General features: G+C 42.5%; 1 pseudogene; it reads left to right on the top strand.

Moving 5' to 3' along the window:
- The first annotated feature begins 1,256 nt into the window (after window positions 1–1,256).
- On the top strand, window positions 1,257–3,002 carry LOC145410762 (zinc finger BED domain-containing protein 4-like; annotated as a pseudogene).
- Window positions 3,003–18,695: the final 15,693 nt, after the last annotated feature.

Here is an 18,695-nt window from a genome sequence, read left to right as displayed (position 1 = left end):
CTGGAGTGATCATCCAGGCCCTTCAGCTGTCCCCCAGCCTTGATGAGGGACCCTTAGGCAAGCAGCATAATCATAATCAAATCATAATAAAAAATTACGCTGCTGCATTAATCATAATCAAAAATTACGCTGCAGCATTAATCATAATCAAATCATAACCATATTTTTCTTGACAATAATCAATGATTAAAATGTGATTATTGTGATTATTTCTTTGTATATTTCATGGAGCGGTTTTCTTTCAGGTAAATTAGTCAGTTACATACATGATCCAGGTCCAAGTATGTTTTAAAGCTTAGCAGTGCACCACCTCACATGTTTGTACTTGTTTATCTCCCATGATATATCAGTCAAATACACACAGAGGCTATACATGTTCCAACATGCTTGGAATATATGGCACCACCCAACATGTTTGTACATGCACATGCTGTTAACTATATAAGGCAGACATCTGGTAGAGACTCATCACTCCACTCCAGTCCTCAACAAGTACATCTCCATATCATCATGAGGCCACCTATACTGGACCATTTTCATGGCAGCTCCAAAGGTAGATCCTACTACTCAAGTGAAACTGAAATGCAAGCACTGTGACAAGTTTGTTAGTGGTAGCATTCGACGGACTTCAAATTTCCATACTCACGTGAAAGTAAGATAATTTATAATTGTATCATTATGTACAGTACTAACAACTTTCTATAGGAAATGAATTAAGCTGCTTGTTAATACTGTACTATTCTACAGTGATGGATCTACATTCACACCTGGGATTCAACCATATGACTATGTGATCAGTAGGACTCATGCTAACCACATGGTCCTGAATTCAATCCCAGGAGGGATTGCTTCATATTAGATTACTCGTATTTGCATCCCCAACCAATGACGTCAGTAAACTGCCTCTGGATCTCTAATGGTATGGGGTGACTGTGTATAAAATTGTGTTGACTATCATCCCCGTAGTCATATGGTTAAATCGCTCAGATTCACATGGATATGCTGGAATGCTGTCATTATGTATCACCTCTTAATGCCACATTTCTGCATGCATTATAGGTGTACTAAATTTATGATGCTTAAAGGTTTAAAGAAATGGCATTAAATAAAATGCATATAAAAGATATAAGCCACACACCATTACAGCTAAGAGTGCTAGTTGGGAGAACACAATAATTAATGGTATAATAACGGGTGCTCTTGGATAACAATGTATAAATTAGTGTGTCAGCCAAACAAATAACACAAAGTGCACTATGTGTGTGTGTGTGTGTGTGTGTGTGTGTGTAATATATAGTGCAATATATTCTGTAACTTTCTACTTGCAGAAACATCATCCAGCTGTCAAGGTGGTCAGCAATGTGGAGTCAACTTGCTCCAATAACGGACTTCGGTGTATCTTGTACTAAGAAAAAATGGAGCAACAGCGATCCCCCCCAAAAGGAAATGAATAAGTTACTGGTTTGCTTCATTGCCGGCTCTCCCCAAACTCTTTCAAGAGTTGAGGATTCTAACTTTCAAGCCCTTCTAAACAAGGCCCAGCCCTTCTACAGTATTCCAAACTGCAAGGAGCTCAGCAGCAAGCTTCTTCCCTTTCAAACTCAAAAAATACAAGAACATCTCAATGACAAATTTCATTCTATTGGGTATTTTTCTGTTACAGTTGATCTTTGGACAAACAGACAAATGCGTTCGTACATTGGGATCACATGTCATTTCATTGAAAACTTCCAGCTCCAGTCAACAATGTTAGCTTGCAGGAGATTCAAAGGGTCCCACACTGCAGAAAAGATTCATGCCACATTCACTGAAATCATTACTAGCTTTAACCTAGAAAAGAAGATTCTGACAATTGTACCGACAGTGCCAGCAATATGCTTGAAGCATTTGTGACACTTCCCAGTATGGACGATGCGGACACTAATCAAGACAGTGAAAGTGTAGAGGAGGATGACGCTTTTGACATTCCTGATAACAATGAGAAGTTCCTGGAGCTCTTGCCTGAGCATGTCAGATGTTTTGTTCATAATTTACAAAATACTGCGAAAGATGTGCTCGAGGAAGCAGGACCTGTATCAGAAGTCATTGGAAAAGCCTCACGTCTAGTATCACACATTCATCATTCTGCACTGGCATCTGACATTCTTGAAGATGAATGCACACCTCAGGCCAAAAATGCAACCCGGTGGAACATCAGTAACAAGATGCTTCGCTCCCTTCTGAAGATTGATCCAGTCAAGCTTGATCAGTTAGACTGTCCAGTAAAGCTAACCAAATATGAACTTAATCTCATCAAGGAAATAACAGCCATCTTGACACCATCTGGAGTAGCAACTCTAGAATGTCAGGGAGAGAATGTTGTAACGTCAAGCAAAGTAATTCCATGTATTTGTGGACTGAAAGCTGAGCTTGAACAACTATCACAGACATACATGTCAAAGATGATTACTACTCTCAAAAGCTCAATCAAGAGAAGGTTGAAGATCTATGATGACATGGAGATGTTTCAGCTGGCTTCAGTCCTACATCCAGGCTTTAAGGTGGACTGGTGCTCACCAGAAGAAGTCAAGGTCATGAAATCTCTACTGAGGTCTAAAGTAGATGAAATTATGCCTAATGAAGAGAAGGGTTCCCTTCAGGAAAATAAGGACACCCCACCAAAGAAGTGCAAGCTGTTCAGATTTATGATACCATCAGCATCAACGAGCTCTTTCCTATCTACATCAACTCCATCACAAGTAAAATCCTACCAAAGTCAGCCAACAACAGATGATGACAGTGATCCCCTTCTCTTCTGGCAACAGAACCAGTCAACATTACCTGAACTAACAATACTGGCTCTCCAATATCTGTGTATCCCAGCATCATCAGCTCCAGCTGAGAGACTTTTCTCTATTGCTGGGAAAGTCTTTCGTCCTGAGCGATGCAGAATGACAGACGTTCGCTTTGAGGAGTTGATGTTTATCAAGTGCAACCAACATGTAATTGAGAAGTACTGGTAATGCAGCTTACATCAAATCTAGCCTACAAAAAATCCAGTGTATAATCATACTTTTCAGTTCTATATTTATCTTGCATTGATTAATTCTTTGTTTTCATTATTGCTGCGCCCAACAAATTAATACATTCACGGAGGACTTGAGGGACCATGATTTGAAATGAATTTATAGAAGTAATATAGCAAAAACCAATAAAACCCCTTACACAAAATGTAAGTTTTTAATGTCATTAGTAAGTGATTTAAACGGTTATTACTGTACTCAAATATGGAACAATGCACCTAATAGATGTAATTTGCTAACTATGTGGGCATTGTCCTTAATCACTGCTAATCATTATTTTTCTATAAATAATCACAGTGAAATGTGATTATAATCATACTCTAATCATAATCATATACAAATAGAAAAAATCAAATCATAACCAAAAATACAAAAACTAAAGTAATCATAATAAAACAGAAAAATCTACCATAATCATAATCAAAAATACAAAAACTGAAGTAATCATAATCAAATCATAATAAAAAAAACGAAAAACAAGTAATCATTGCCTAATTTAATCACAATCAAAAAATATTCCAGACGATAATCAAAATCAAATCATAATCATTTTTTCTTATCATGCCCATGTCTGGTTTTAGTCTGCTGCAGAATTAAGAGATTCTGATCTGCTTTTTTGGTACTGTATTTTAGAGACACTTTTCTTCTATGGCATAGTTGTCACAAATTACAGGTTTTTTATTTTACTCTTGAAGGACAGATTAGGTTATCTTCTTGAACAAAAACAGTTTAGGAGAAACATGCCACAAACATGTCTTACAATTGTCTAAAATACCACAAAAATGGATCAAAATCTGGTAGTTGTGTGGCTGGCTGAAACTATAATTTTACCACAGCTTGTTTCAGGCCATTGTGTCAGGTGAACTACCACAGCTATGACTTACACTCACAACCTTTCTCATAATTATCTTGTACAGTTACACTATACACCGTGCCATTACAGCATCAAATGTGTCAAGTCGGTCAATTAGCCCTTAGTAAATTACCTACAAACACTTCACACAGACTTGAAACATCTCACTAACTGTAAATATACTGATAATGCTAATGTTTGCTACAAGGGGGCTTTAAACACAACAAAAATATACCTAGTGAGTTGTCAGTGAAGGTAGCGGGACCTGGGCTGCTCCAAACACACTAACCACCCACTACTCTCATTATAAATTTCTCCTATTTACCCTCCTAAACATAAAATAACTACATACACACCCGCTCACCTGTATACTTACCTTACAAGTTTGATTCTGTCAGTGTATAAGTGTCAACAAGATTCCTATGCAGTCTACTCTTGTTTATATTTTGGTGAACAGCTGTGTGAAGGCAACAGATGACGGTCGCCATCCGCATAAAAAGTACGGTACGGTAAATTGATTGAGAGTAGGGCACTGTAGCCTGAAAAGGAGTAGGCCTATAGCAGACTTGATTGAAGAAAGTAAGGTAGAGTAGATTGAAAAAGAGTACGGTAGATTATATTGGCAACCGCAAAAGGAGTAGGTTAAGATAAAGTAGACTGATAGCCGCTAAAGGAGTGTTCCCGACTCTTGCAATGAGCTACGTACTCTACCGTACTCCTTTGGCGACTACCGATCTACAGTACTCTGCTCTTGCAGCGCCCCGAGTATTCTAACACACTCCTTTTGTGACTGTCATCCTACTCTGCCATACTCCTTTTGGCGCTGTCAGTCTCCTCTAGCGTACTGCTTTTGCGGCTGTCAATCTGTTATAGGCCTACTCCTTTTTTGATTTGTTGAATGTAGAGAGTGAGAGCAGTGTGAGTATAAGTGGTTGGGGAATGGCTGGGAGAAGAAGAGATGAGAGGAGGGAGGAAGAGATCAGTAGGTCGGAAGTAGTGGAAGCGATGAAGAAGATTAAGCTTGGAAAGGCCCCAGGAATTGATGGAGTGTGTGGTGAAATGCTTAGGTATGGGGGTGAGATTGTTGTGGAGTGGATATGGAAGTTGTGTAGATTGGCTTGGGAAGAGGGAAGGGTTCCAGAGGACTGGAAATCAGGTATAATTGTTCCTCTGTACAAAGGAAAAGGGGAGAGAGAAGTATGTGGTAACCATAGGGGTATTTGCCTTCTTAGTGTGACTGGTAAAATATATGGTAGAATACTCATTGATAGGGTTAGGCATATGACAGAGGAGCTAGTTGGAGAAGAACAAGGGGGATTTAGGAAGGGAAAAGGGTGTGTAGATCAGATATTTGTTCTAAGATGTTTAGTGGAGAAGTATCTAGAGAAGGGAAGGAAAGTGTATGCTGCCTTCATGGACTTGGAGAAAGCTTATGACAGAATAGATAGGAAAGGTATGTGGAAGGTATTAAGAATATATGGAGTGGAGGGGAAATTGTTGAGTGCTGTGAAGAGTATGTACGAGGGAGCCAGGGCTACGGTGCGAGTGGATGGTGAGCTGAGTGAGTTCTTTGATCTCAATGTGGGACTGAAACAGGGGTGTGTGATGTCTCCATGGCTGTTTAATATATATATGGCTGGGGTTGTAAAGGAGGTGCAAGGTAGGGCAGTGGATGTGGGGGTGGCCTTAATGAATGAGGGTGAGATTTGGAAGCTTCCGGTGTTGCTGTTTGCTGATGATACAGTATTGTTGAGTGAAGATGAATGGGAGTTGCAAGGTTTGGTGAATGAATTTGGGACAGTGTGTAGGAGGAGGAAGCTGAAAGTTAATGTAAACAAAAGTAAAGTTATGGTGTTTGAGAGGAATGAAGTCACAGAGTGTGCAGTGAGGTTGGATGGTGAGGATATGGAGAATGTGAGTGCATTCAAGTACTTGGGTAGTGTGATGAGTAAGGATGGAACTTTGGGGGATGAAGTACGTGAAAGGGTACAGCAGGGAAGAAAGGTTGTTGGTACACTGAAAGCAGTGATGAGAAATAGGGAGGTGAGTATGGAAGTTAAGAAGTCACTGCATGATGGTATTGTGATCCCTACCCTGACGTATGGAAGCGAGGCGTGGACCTTGCAAGAGGGGAACAAGTCAAGAGTGAGAGCAGTGGAAATGAGTTACTTGAGAGGAGCATGTGGAGTGACGTGGAGGGACAGGTTGACGAATGAAGAAGTGAAGGAACGTTGTGGGGTAGATGTGGATGTGGTTGAAAAGATTAGGAGAAATACACTGAGGTGGTTTGGACATGTGGAGAGAATGGAGAATGAACTACTGACTAAGAGGGTGTATGTAGGTGAGGTGGAGGGAGGGAGAGGGAGGGGTAGACCGAGGATGAGGTGGAGGGATGGAGTTGAGAGGTATATGAGGGAGGGGGGGTGAGTTGGGGGGAGGGAAGTCAAATGGTGGGTGACAGAGTGACTTGGAGGCGTTTTGTCTGCGGCCACCCTTTGCGGGATTAGGGCGTCGGGCTATAGATAGATAGATTGATAGACTGACTACCGTATTCCTGTTGTGGCTGTTGATCGACGCCACCATAGATCGATAGTCCCCAGTGTAGAGTAAACCGACAACCTTAAAAACGGCAGAGTTGATAGAGAGCAGTAAAAGCTGGTAGATTTTTTGAGTGAACGAATCCTGTAAATCCCTAAAAATGGAGACCGCTGTTCAAGGATGAGAAGGTGCTATGTATCAAAACTAATGAAAGTTGGTAGACTACCAAAAATGTAAAGATTTGTTGGCAATAGTATACATGAATGTTTGTGGCTTATTGGTAACAGCTGTTCAGGTACTTGATCGGTACGTTAAAGATGGCCGAAAATGTAAACAATGAGGGAATGGAATTTCAAGGATTTGATGCTAATACTAATGTCATGGACCTAGTGAAAACATTAATTATGAGGATTAGTGAACTCGAAAAAAAAGTAGAGAATCTAGTGATAAAGGATGTGTCAGGAAATACGGAAACCACCATACAGAGTCTAATCCAGTCCAACGAAACAGCCAATGAAGAGATAAAGAATTTGAAGCGGGAAAATGTTGAACTGAGGAGGAAACTTGAAGAGAGTACCAATAAAACGGAGAAGGTGAGTAATGTACTAGAAGAACACAAGGCAAAGTGGGCACACGTAGAGGAAGAACAGAAAGAAGTGGTCAGCTTAAGAGAGATCATCCAGGAAGAAAGGGAAATGAACAAGAAAGAAATGGAAGAAAATGTAGTGAAAATACTGAAGAAAAAAGAGAAAATAGTGAGAGAAACTGTAGAAAGGAACAGATGTGTGATAGTATTTGGAAACAGGGAAGAGGAAGAAAAGGTTAGGTTCGCAAGACTCGAGAGAGACACGAACATGGTGAGAGGAATATTAGGAAAGATTGACCCCGAAGGAAACAAGTGGGTAAAAGAAATTGAGGAAGTAAGGAGGATAGGGCCTTATAAGAAAGGGGAAACAAGACCAATGAGAGTCAAGTTTACATCAGAAAGTGTAATAAATGAGATACTTAAAGTGACCTGGAAATTAAGCAAAGAGGCGGGGATGGAAAATATTATAATAAGAAAAGATCTGAATGAAGAAGAAAGAGAAGCTTTAAAATCATTAAAGGAAGAAGTAAAGGAAAAAAATGATAAGAGGACAGAGGAAGAACGTAATACTTTTTTTTGGAGAGTATTGGATATGAAAGTAAGGAAATGGTATTTAAGGAAATAGAAGTGAAGGAAATTAGGGGGATGGTTGTGAAAGATCAGAAGTTGAGGAAGTGGTACGGACAGAGAGTAGGAGAGAAGAGGGTATTAATAATGTCAAAAATAATTTGAAGGTGATATATACTAATGTTGATGGTTTCATATCGACAAGGATCGAAATTAATGATTTCTTGAGAGAACATGAACCTGATGTCATGTGCTTTGTAGAGACCAAATTAAGAGAAGATATTGATGTTCATTTGGGAGATGGTAAATACAAACTGTGGAGAAAAGACAGAAAAGAAAAAAAGGGAGGAGGAGTGATGATAGCAGTGAAGAACAACATAAATGTAGATACTGTGGAAATGGGAGAAGGCAGGGCTGAAGTGATATATATGAAATTAGAAACTGGAGAGAATGTTAAGAGAGATATGGCGGTAGTGTATGTTCCCCCAAAGACGAGAGCATGGAAGGATGACGAATACCATGAGATGTTGTCAGATATGGCTAGCTACTTGCAAAAAATAATTGAGAAAAGCAATAATATAATTTTGGTGGGTGACTTTAATTGTAAAGAGGTGAACTGGGAGGAATGGTACTCGGGAGGCGGTGAGGATTCGTGGGGTACTATGTTATTAAATATAATAATGAATAATGTGATGACGCAGTGGGTCAAAGAAGAGACACGGTTTCGAGGTGAGGACACACCAGCAAGGTTAGATTTACTATTCACCAAAGAACCTGATGTAATAGAATCATTGGAATATCTCTGTCCTTTGGGAAAAAGTGATCACGTGGTCATTGAGTTCCAGATGTTAATAGGAAACGTCGAGCCAAGAGACGAGCTTCATAGACAGGGAAGATACAACTTTGGCAAAGCAAATTTTACAGGATTGAGAAACTTTTTTGAAAATGCGGATTGGAGAAAATTCAGAGAAACAAGAGAGATACAGAGGAAGTGGGATATCTTTCTAGACCTCTATAATTTGGGAGTGGAAAAATTTGTACCAAGAGTAAGAGGGAAAGAAAACAGGAAAAAGGAGTGGTTTAATAGAAGGTGTATGATAGCCAAAAAGAGAGAGATAAGGCGTGGAACAATTGGAGAAAGAGAGGTAACGACAGAACAAAGGAAGAATATAAAAGAACAAGAAACGAATACACAAGAATACGTAGGGAAGAAGAAAGGAATTTTGAAAAAGGTATAATTGACAAATGCAAGGATGAACCCAAACTGTTTTATAGATTTGTTAATGGCAAACTGAAACAAAAGGAAGGAATCACCAAGCTGAAAGTAGATGGAGAGGTCTTTAATGATGCGGCAATGCAAGCAGAAATAATGAACAAACGTTTCCAGTCAGTTTTCACTAAAGAAAAGGAGCTTGTGGAAGGGGAGGGAGTGATTAGAAATGTTCCGGTGATGAAAGATATAAAAGTGGAGGTGCAGGAAGTGTATAAATTACTGGAAACTCAAGATGTAAGGAAAGCCCCAGGACCTGATGGAATTTCTAATTGGGTACTGAAGGAATGCAGAGAACAACTGGCGGATAAAATTCACAGTTTAATTGTATGCTCACTGGAAGAGGGGAAAGTGCCAAAAGAATGGAAGAGGGCAAATGTGGTACCAATTTACAAGGGAGGAAACAGGGAAGAACCCCTGAATTATAGACCAGTGTCTCTAACCAGCATGGTCGCAAAATTGTGTGAGAGAATCCTGAAAGACAGATGGATAAAATATCTGGAAGAGATGAATATTTTGGCTGAATGTCAGTTTGGATTCAGAAGTGGAAGGTCATGTGTTTCAAACTTGTTGAGCTTTTACTCAAGAGCGATTGATGTGGTACAGGAGAGAGATGGTTGGGTGGATTGTGTGTACTTAGACTTAGAGAAGGCCTTTGACAAGGTACCTCATAAAAGACTAATGTGGAAACTAGAATATATAGGAGGACTAAAGGGGAAACTTCTGGAATGGATGAGAGACTTTTGAGAGACAGACAAATGAGGACAGTAATAAAGGAAAAGATGTCTGGATGGAGGGAAGTAACAAGTGGAGTCCCTCAAGGCTCAGTGTTGGCGCCAGTAATGTTCCTGATTTATGTAAATGATATGGTAGATGGAGTGAACAGTTATGCGAGTCTGTTTGCTGATGATGTAAAGATCTTGAGGAAGATAGAGGTTGAGGAGGATTGTAAAATACTGCAGGAGGATTTGGATAGGATACACAATTGGAGCCGGACGTGGGAAATGAAATTTAATGTAAAGAAATGTAAAATATTGGAAATGGGTAAAAGTACCAGGAGACCATCACTGAATTATTTTTTGGGTAATGAATTAATCACAAAAAGGAGAGAAGAGAAAGATTTGGGAGTGCTGGTCCAAGATAGTTTGTCACCAGAAAAGCACATTAACAAGATAGTTGGAGAGACTTATAAGCTCTTGACTAACATAAGAGTAGCATTTCATTATATGGATGAGGAAATGAAAAAATTGATAGTGGCCATGATCCGCCCCAGGTTAGAATATGCAGCGGTAGTGTGGTCCCCACACAAAAAGAAAGATATAAACAAGATTGAGAGAATACAAAGAACAGCAACCAAGATGGTCCCCAGTCTGACAGACCTGTCATACAGAGAGAGGCTGGAAAAACTGGATTTGCCTTCGTTAGAGGAAAGGAGAAAGAGGGGAGACATGATTGCGGTGTTCAGGACCATGGTGGGAGTAGATAAAATTGACAAAGAAGATCTGTTTGTATGGGATAAGAGAGCAACAAGAGGACATGGAATGAAATTGAAAAAGTCAAGCTGCTTGAAGGATATCAAGAAATATAGCTTTCCTTACAGAAGTATAGACTTATGGAATAGCCTGGACAAAGAGATCGTCCAGTCTAAAAACATAAACGAGTTTAAAGTTAAATTCGACTTATTGAGAAACAGCGACGGAAACCCACGAGCATAGTACATTCCGTGTATATCACAATTAGGTATATTCTTAAATATTTGGAATGACTTAGACAAAGAGGTGGTGCATGAGAAAAACATTCATGTGTGTAAAGGTAGACTTGATAAATGTGGATATGGAGACAGGACAACACGAGCATTGCTCAATTCCTGTATACTACAAATAGGTAAATACAAATAGGTAAATACACACACACACACACACACACACACACACACACAAGGGCCGATATTTGACCATGCTGTGTGGACTTGAACTTTTACAATGCCCTCATTAATAATAGTTTTTGCCATGGGCTGATCCTCAACCCATCCACCAAGTTTGGGTACAATCCGATAAAAACCGCTCGTTATCTTATGGCCGGAACTATTCTCACAGAGGAACCCCCAAAGAGAATAGTTCCTATCATGAGATAACTCAGTTGTTATCCGATTTTAACCAAACTAGGTGGAAGGATTGAGTGACAGCCTAGAACGAAACGTGCTTTTTTTTTTTTTTTTTTAAGAAAGTACTGTAAATAAAAGGTAAAGGTTCGAGGGCTAGGTGAAAGTTTGAGAGAGAGAGAGAGAGAGAGAGAGAGAACATCAACTTAATATTCATTACAGATAAACCTGGGGCAAGGCTGGCTGAAGTGAAGTGACTGGCTCTTGAGGAACAAATACTCAGAGGTCAAGGTCACAGGTCAAGGCCAAAGTCGGTGTGTGTGTGAGGGGTTATTAAAATAAATTTGTTCTGATCAGATTTTAGCCAAATTTGGTGGAAGGATGACGATGTAAGATTTGCAAGGTGACGTTCATTACCAGATCAGCAGTCACTACTACTACTACTACTACTACTGCTACTACTACTACTACCATCATCATTATCATCATCATCATCATCATCATTATTATTATTATTATTATTATTATTAATATGGTGGTAGGTGGTGGCCACCATCATCCACTCACTTGATGTAGTGCTGCCTACTTCTTTCTTCACCTTCATCATTCTTTTTCTGTGTCTGTCCTCTCTTCCTATTTCTCCCATCTTTCCTGTCACTCTTTATTACTCTTCTTTCCTTTTCAGGTGGCTTTACATTGACAAGCCTAATGGTTTCCTGTAAGCCAGGAAACCATTGCAGGAAACCATTTACAAAGCTGGGTGGTAACCATATAACCAACACATACATGTTCCCTACGTGTCAACAAGTGGGTTGGCGGAGGGTTAGTGCCCTTCCCTGTAAAACAACTAACTTAAAGTCAATCGGCCACCCCTTACGGGATTATGGCGTCTGGCTATAGATAGATTGATAGACTGATCATCATTATCATCATCATCATCATTATTATTATTATTATTATTATTATTATTTACCACACTCACTGGGCTGCAATTCTAGACCAAACCAGTGTGGTAGCCAGTGGTCGGGTGTGGTGGGGCGGGACAGGATATTATTATTATTATTATTATTAATATTATTATTATTATTATTTACCACACTCACTGGCCTGCAATTCTAGACCAAACCAGTGTGGTAGCCAGTGGTCGGGTGTGGTGGGGCGGGACAGGATATTATTATTATTATTATTATTATTATTATTTACCACACTCACTGGGCTGCAATTCTAGACCAAACCAGTGTGGTAGCCAGTGGTCGGGTGTGGTGGGGCGGGACAGGATATTATTATTATTATTATTATTAATATTATTATTATTATTATTTACCACACTCACTGGCCTGCAATTCTAGACCAAACCAGTGTGGTAGCCAGTGGTCGGGTGTGGTGGGGCGGGACAGGATATTATTATTATTATTATTATTATTATTATTTACAAGCATGGGCGATTGTATGTGTATATGCTCCAACAGAGGATCGAGTGGCAAGAGTGAAAGATGAGTTTTGGGCGAGAGTAGAAGCATGTATGGACAAGTTTGAGAGGAGCGAGAGAGTGCTGTTGATTGGAGACATGAATGGCAAAGTCGGGAATGTACGAGTGGATGGAGTGGTTGGTCAGTGGGGTGTGCCAGCGGAAGTAGATGGGAATGGTAGTGCTTTGGTGGACATCTGTGCTGGTAAGGGGTTGGCAATAGCCAACACCTACTTTCGTCATAAGATGATCCACCGGTATACATGGAGAGTAATGAGGAGGATGGATGGTGAACTTGTTGAACGAAAGGCAATGATAGACTACGTGTGTGTGGATGAGCGAATGAGAAGACAAGTGTTGGATGCAAGGGTGTGGAGAGGGTGGGGGAATGGAGTCTCGGACCATCACTTAGTGATGGCCAAGGTAGAGCTGCAAAGAAAGTGGTTGAGGAGGCGAAGGGGAAGACAGGAGGAAGCAGCTCCTGTGAGAAGAGTGGAGAAATTGCAAGATAGTGAGAAGAGGACAGAGTATAAGAGCATAGTGGAAGAAAGATTGGGAAGGTATGAGCTAGAGCAGATGGAAGGGGTGGAAGACGTATGTAAGATATTCACGGAAGAGATAAGCACAGCGTGTGAGGCGGTTTGTGGAGTGAGGAGGAGATGCAAGGGTGTGCAAGGGACAGCATGGTGGAATGATGAGGTGAAACGAGCTGTGGAACAAAAGAAGAAGGCATATGGTGAATGGTTGGCGAGTAGAGGTAGGGGAGAAGATGAGAGAGAGAAGAGAGAGGTATATGTGAGCAGGAGAAGGGAGGTTAAGAGACTGGTGAAGGAGAGTAAGAAGAAAGTGGATGAAGAGTTTGGGAGGAATCTGAGTGTGAAATGGAGGGAGAGTAAGAAATTGTTTTGGAAGGAGGTAAAGAAAGTAAGGCAGTGTGAAAGGGGAAATAGTAGGGAGTGAAAGATAGGAATAATAGATTGTTGGTGGAGAAGAGAGAGAAATTGAGGAGATGGAAGGAGCACTTTGAGGATTTGTTGAATGTAGAGAGTGAGAGCAGTGTGAGTATAAGTGGTTGGGGAATGGCTGGGAGAAGAAGAGATGAGAGGAGGGAGGAAGAGATCAGTAGGTCGGAAGTAGTGGAAGCGATGAAGAAGATTAAGCTGGGAAAGGCCCCAGGAATTGATGGAGTGTGTGGTGAAATGCTTAGGTATGGGGGTGAGATTGTTGTGGAGTGGATATGGAAGTTGTGTAGATTGGCTTGGGAAGAGGGAAGGGTTCCAGAGGACTGGAAATCAGGTATAATTGTTCCTCTGTACAAAGGAAAAGGGAGAGAGAAGTATGTGGTAACCATAGGGGTATTTGCCTTCTTAGTGTGACTGGTAAAATATATGGTAGAATACTCATTGATAGGGTTAGGCATATGACAGAGGAGCTAGTTGGAGAAGAACAAGGGGGATTTAGGAAGGGAAAAGGGTGTGTAGATCAGATATTTGTTCTAAGATGTTTAGTGGAGAAGTATCTAGAGAAGGGAAGGAAAGTGTACGCTGCCTTCATGGACTTGGAGAAAGCTTATGACAGAATAGATAGGAAAGGTATGTGGAAGGTATTAAGAATATATGGAGTGGAGGGGAAATTGTTGAGTGCTGTGAAGAGTATGTACGAGGGAGCTAGGGCTACGGTGCGAGTGGATGGTGAGCTGAGTGAGTTCTTTGATCTCAATGTGGGACTGAAACAGGGGTGTGTAATGTCTCCTTGGCTGTTTAATATATATATGGATGGGGTCGTAAAGGAGGTACAAGGTAGGGCAGTGGATGTGGGGGTGGCCTTAATGAATGAGGGTGAGATTTGGAAGCTTCCGGTGTTGCTGTTTGCTGATGATACAGTATTGTTGAGTGAAGATGAATGGGAGTTGCAAGGTTTGGTGAATGAATTTGGGACAGTGTGTAGGAGGAGGAAGCTGAAAGTTAATGTAAACAAAAGTAAAGTTATGGTGTTTGAGAGGAATGAAGTCACAGAGTGTGCAGTGAGGTTGGATGGTGAGGATATGGAGAATGTGAGTGCATTCAAGTACTTGGGTAGTGTGATGAGTAAGGATGGAACTTTGGGGGATGAAGTACGTGAAAGGGTACAGCAGGGAAGGAAGGTTGTTGGCACACTGAAAGCAGTGATGGGAAATAGGGAGGTGAGTATGGAAGTTAAGAAGTCACTGCATGATGGTATTGTGATCCCTACCCTGACGTATGGAAGCGAGGCGTGGACCTTGCAAGAGGGGAACAAGTCAAGAGTGAGAGCAGTGGAAATGAGTTACTTGAGAGGAGCATGTGGAGTGACATGGAGGGACAGGTTGACGAATGAAGAAGTGAAGGAACGTTGTGGGGTAGATGTGGATGTGGTTGAAAAGATTAGGAGAAATACACTGAGGTGGTTTGGACATGTGGAGAGGATGGAGAATGAAAGACTGACTAAGAGGGTGTATGTAGGTGAGGTGGAGGGAGGGAGAGGGAGGGGTAGACCGAGGATGAGGTGGAGGGATGGAGTTGAGAGGTATATGAGGGAGGGGGGGGTGAGTTGGGGGGAGGGGAGTCAAATGGTGGGTGACAGAGTGACTTGGAGGCGTTTTGTCTGCGGCCACCCTTTGCGGGATTAGGGCGTCGGGCTATAGATAGATAGATAGATAGATTTACCACACTCACTGGGCTGCAATTCTAGACCAAACCAGTGTGGTAGCCAGTGGTCGGGTGTGGTGGGGCGGGACAGGAGGGCTGCAAGGAGATGCCAGGGTGTGCAGATATTGCCCCACCATTACACTGATGAGCTGGCCTTCAGGCACGCTGATGAATACACGCTGCTCACTCTGCCCCTCCAACCCAACAAGCACGAGGACGAGGAGGACATGAAGGAGGAGGGAAAAGAGAAAGAAAGAGGAGAAGGAGAGAGAGAATAAGAGGGAGAAGTAGGAGGAGGAAAAGGAAAAAGGAGGAGGAGGAGGAGGATGGGGAGGAAGAAGGAAAGGAGAAAGGTGATGAGGAAGGAGGGAAAAGAGAAGGAAGAACTGGAGAGAAAGAGAAAGAAGGAGGAGGAAGAGAGAAAAAGTAGGAGGGAAAAGTTGGAGAAGGAAGAGGGAAAGGAGGAGGAGGAGGAAAGGAGAAAGAAGGAGAAGGGGAAGCGAAAAGAAAAAGAAGAAGGAGGAGGGGAAGGGAAAAAAGGAATAATTAGAAGGAGGAGGGAAAACAACAAGAAGGAGGAGGACGGAAAGAGGAGGAGAAAGAAAAAGAGAAAGAGAGAGAAGAAGGAGGGAAAAGAGAAAGAAGGAGGAGGAGGAGGGAAAAGAGAAAGAAGGAGGAAGAGGAGGAAGGAAGAGAAGAAGAAAGAAAGAGGAGGGACGGGAGAAAGAAGGTGAAAGGGAGGAAGAGAGGAAGGTTTATGGTAAAGCTTTTTGTCAGTGCTTGTGGTGTCCTGCAGTCAGTAGTCTCTCTCTCTCTCTCTCTCTCTCTCTCTCTCTCTCTCTCCCCAGACATCCTATCCCGTAAGAAATGCCACAAACAAATCGCCTCCATGTCGCGCTGTCCCCAGCTATTTCACTGCCCTCCCCCCAGCCCACACACCAATCTCTCATATACCTTTCCACTCCATCTCATCCACGGCCTCCCACTCCCTCTCCCTCCCTCCACCTCACTCGCATACACTCTCCTCGTTAGTCTCCCGCTCTCCATCCTCTCCACAGGGCCGAACCACCTCAATGTATTTCTCCTAACACTTTCTATCACATCCACATCCACACCACAACGCTCCTTCACTTCCTCAATAATTATCAGTCTGTCTCTCCATATAACTCCACATCATCCTTACTCATATACACTCTCCTCGCCAGTCTCTCGCTCTCCATCCTCTCCACATGGCCAAACCACCTCAATGTATTTCTCCTAACGCTTCCTATCACATCCACATCCACACCACAACGCTCCTTCACTTCCTCATTTGTCAGTCTGTCTCACAAAAGAATATACCAGGCAACAAGTGACGATTTATGCGATATCGAGTGGTAATAATTAGCAAGGACAATATTAGACTTATAATAACAGGGCGGCCCATATATCACAATGTGTCGTGTGTGTGGCAGAAGGATCCTTTTCACAGCACTTCTTCGTGACTGGCATCATATTCTAGTGTTAATGTATACAGTTATTTCAGGATGAAGATATGGCAATTTTAGGTCAAGTGACTGGAAAAAGAACCCAGTCGTAACGTTGGAAGCCCCAGTTGGAAGCCCCAGTTGGAAGCCCCAGTTGGAAGCCCCAGTTGGAAGCCCCCAGTTGGAAGCCCCAGTTGGAAGCCCCAGTTGGAAGCCCCCAGTTGGAAGCCCCAGTTGGAAGCCCCAGTTGGAAGCCCCCAGTTGGATGCCCCCAGTTGGATGCCCCCAGTTGGAAGCCCCAGTTGGAAGCCCCCAGTTGGAAGCCCCAGTTGGAAGCCCCCAGTTGGAAGCCCCCAGTTGGAAGCCCCAGTTGGAAGCCCCCAGTTGGAAGCCCCAGTTGGAAGCCCCAGTTGGAAGCCCCCAGTTGGAAGCCCCAGTTGGAAGCCCCAGTTGGAAGCCCCCAGTTGGAAGCCCCAGTTGGAAGCCCCCAGTTGGAAGCCCCAGTTGGAAGCCCCCAGTTGGAAGCCCCAGTTGGAAGCCCCCAGTTGGAAGCCCCAGTTGGAAGCCCCCAGTTGGAAGCCCCAGTTGGAAGCCCCAGTTGGAAGCCCCAGTTGGAAGCCCCCAGTTGGAAGCCCCAGTTGGAAGCCCTCAGTCCCCATCAGACCAAAACCTGAACCCTAACCTGTCCTTATAATACGAGGATGAGATGGAGGGATGGAGTGGAGAGGTGTATGAGAGAGGGGTGTGAGCTGGGGGGAGGGCAGCGAAATGGCGGGGACAAGGCGACATGGAGGTGATTTGTTTGTGGCCACCCCTTACTGGATTAAGGCGTGTGGCAATAGGTAGATAGACAGATTGACTTTAACATTTTTTCGGTAATATACAACAAACCACACCAAGTTTTGCCAAGTCTTGTATTTTTGATAAATTCCTAAACTTGTACAGATAAATGAACTTTGTGTTATACTGTATAGTTATTGGCTTGGTTGCAGGAGTAAATATTTCCTGAATTATATAACCCAAAAATACAACAACCGCTGCCATAGTCTCTCTCTCGCGTAACTGAAAAAAGAAAAATGGTTAACTCAAAAAATGGTTAACTAAAAAATGGTTAACTAAAAAATGGTTAACTAAAAAATGGTTAACTCAAAAATGGTTGACTAAAAAAATGGCTAATGGCAATTTTCCCCAACGACTTTTTGAAACGTATTTGAAATTTTCTGCCACTGAGCTACGTGAAATAAATTGGAATAGGACAAACATTTTTATGCTTCACCATCCACTCACTCGATGTAGCGCTGCTCTTGGGTGACTGTGCTTTCCTCTCTTCCTTGGTTCTTTCCTGCCTGAGTCAGTCAGTGAGGTGAATGAGGCGTGTCAGCTGAGTAAGATGAGCCAACGAGTAAAATGAGGAAGTAATTGACTGAGGTGAGACAAGGGACAGGAGTGAGTATGATGAATGAGCAAGGGAGGTGACTGTGTGTGTGTGTGTGTGTGTGTGTGTGTGTGTGTGTAATTCACCGGGTCGGTCAGGATCACTTGATGGTCGTGATTGTCAGCTTTTACCCTCCCGGAAGGGAGCTGAGAGCTCATATAGTCCGATCTAAGGGCAAGGCTGTGACCTTCATACACCCACACACCCGTCCCCTTGCTCAAGGGGGACAGTAACCACCCACTTCGTCAGTGAAACTTTTCGCAACCTGAGCGAGGCGCGAACTCCCGTCCACCAGTTGGCAGGCGAGAGAGTTACCACTGCATCAGCGAGCGGTGTGTGTGTGTGTGTGTGTGTGTGTGTGTGTGTGTCTGTCTGTCTGTCTGTCTGTCTGTTTGTGTGTGTGTGTGTGTGTGTGTGTGTGTGTGTGTGTGTGTGTGTGTGTACATCTCTTTGTGAGCGGCCGGATGTTTCTTATCAATGTGCGTCTCTCTCTCTCTCTCTCTCTCTCTTTCATTTTCTGTGGAATTCCCTGTTAGTGTCTTTGTTTATGGCTATATCCTTGTATGTGTGTGTATGTGTGTGTGTGTGTGTGTGTGTGTGTGTGTGTGTGTGTGTGTGTGTGTGTGTGTGTGTGTGTGTGTGTGTGTGTGTGAGCGCGCTCGCATCTCTTTGTGACCGTCCGG

The sequence above is a fragment of the Coenobita brevimanus genome, chromosome 86 (assembly GCF_032717465.1).
Source record: "Coenobita brevimanus isolate Jiangsu-jjx chromosome 86, ASM3271746v2, whole genome shotgun sequence".
In the NCBI taxonomy this organism is placed as follows: Eukaryota; Metazoa; Arthropoda; class Malacostraca; order Decapoda; family Coenobitidae; genus Coenobita; species Coenobita brevimanus.
This window is presented reverse-complemented; position numbering and strand designations above follow the sequence as displayed.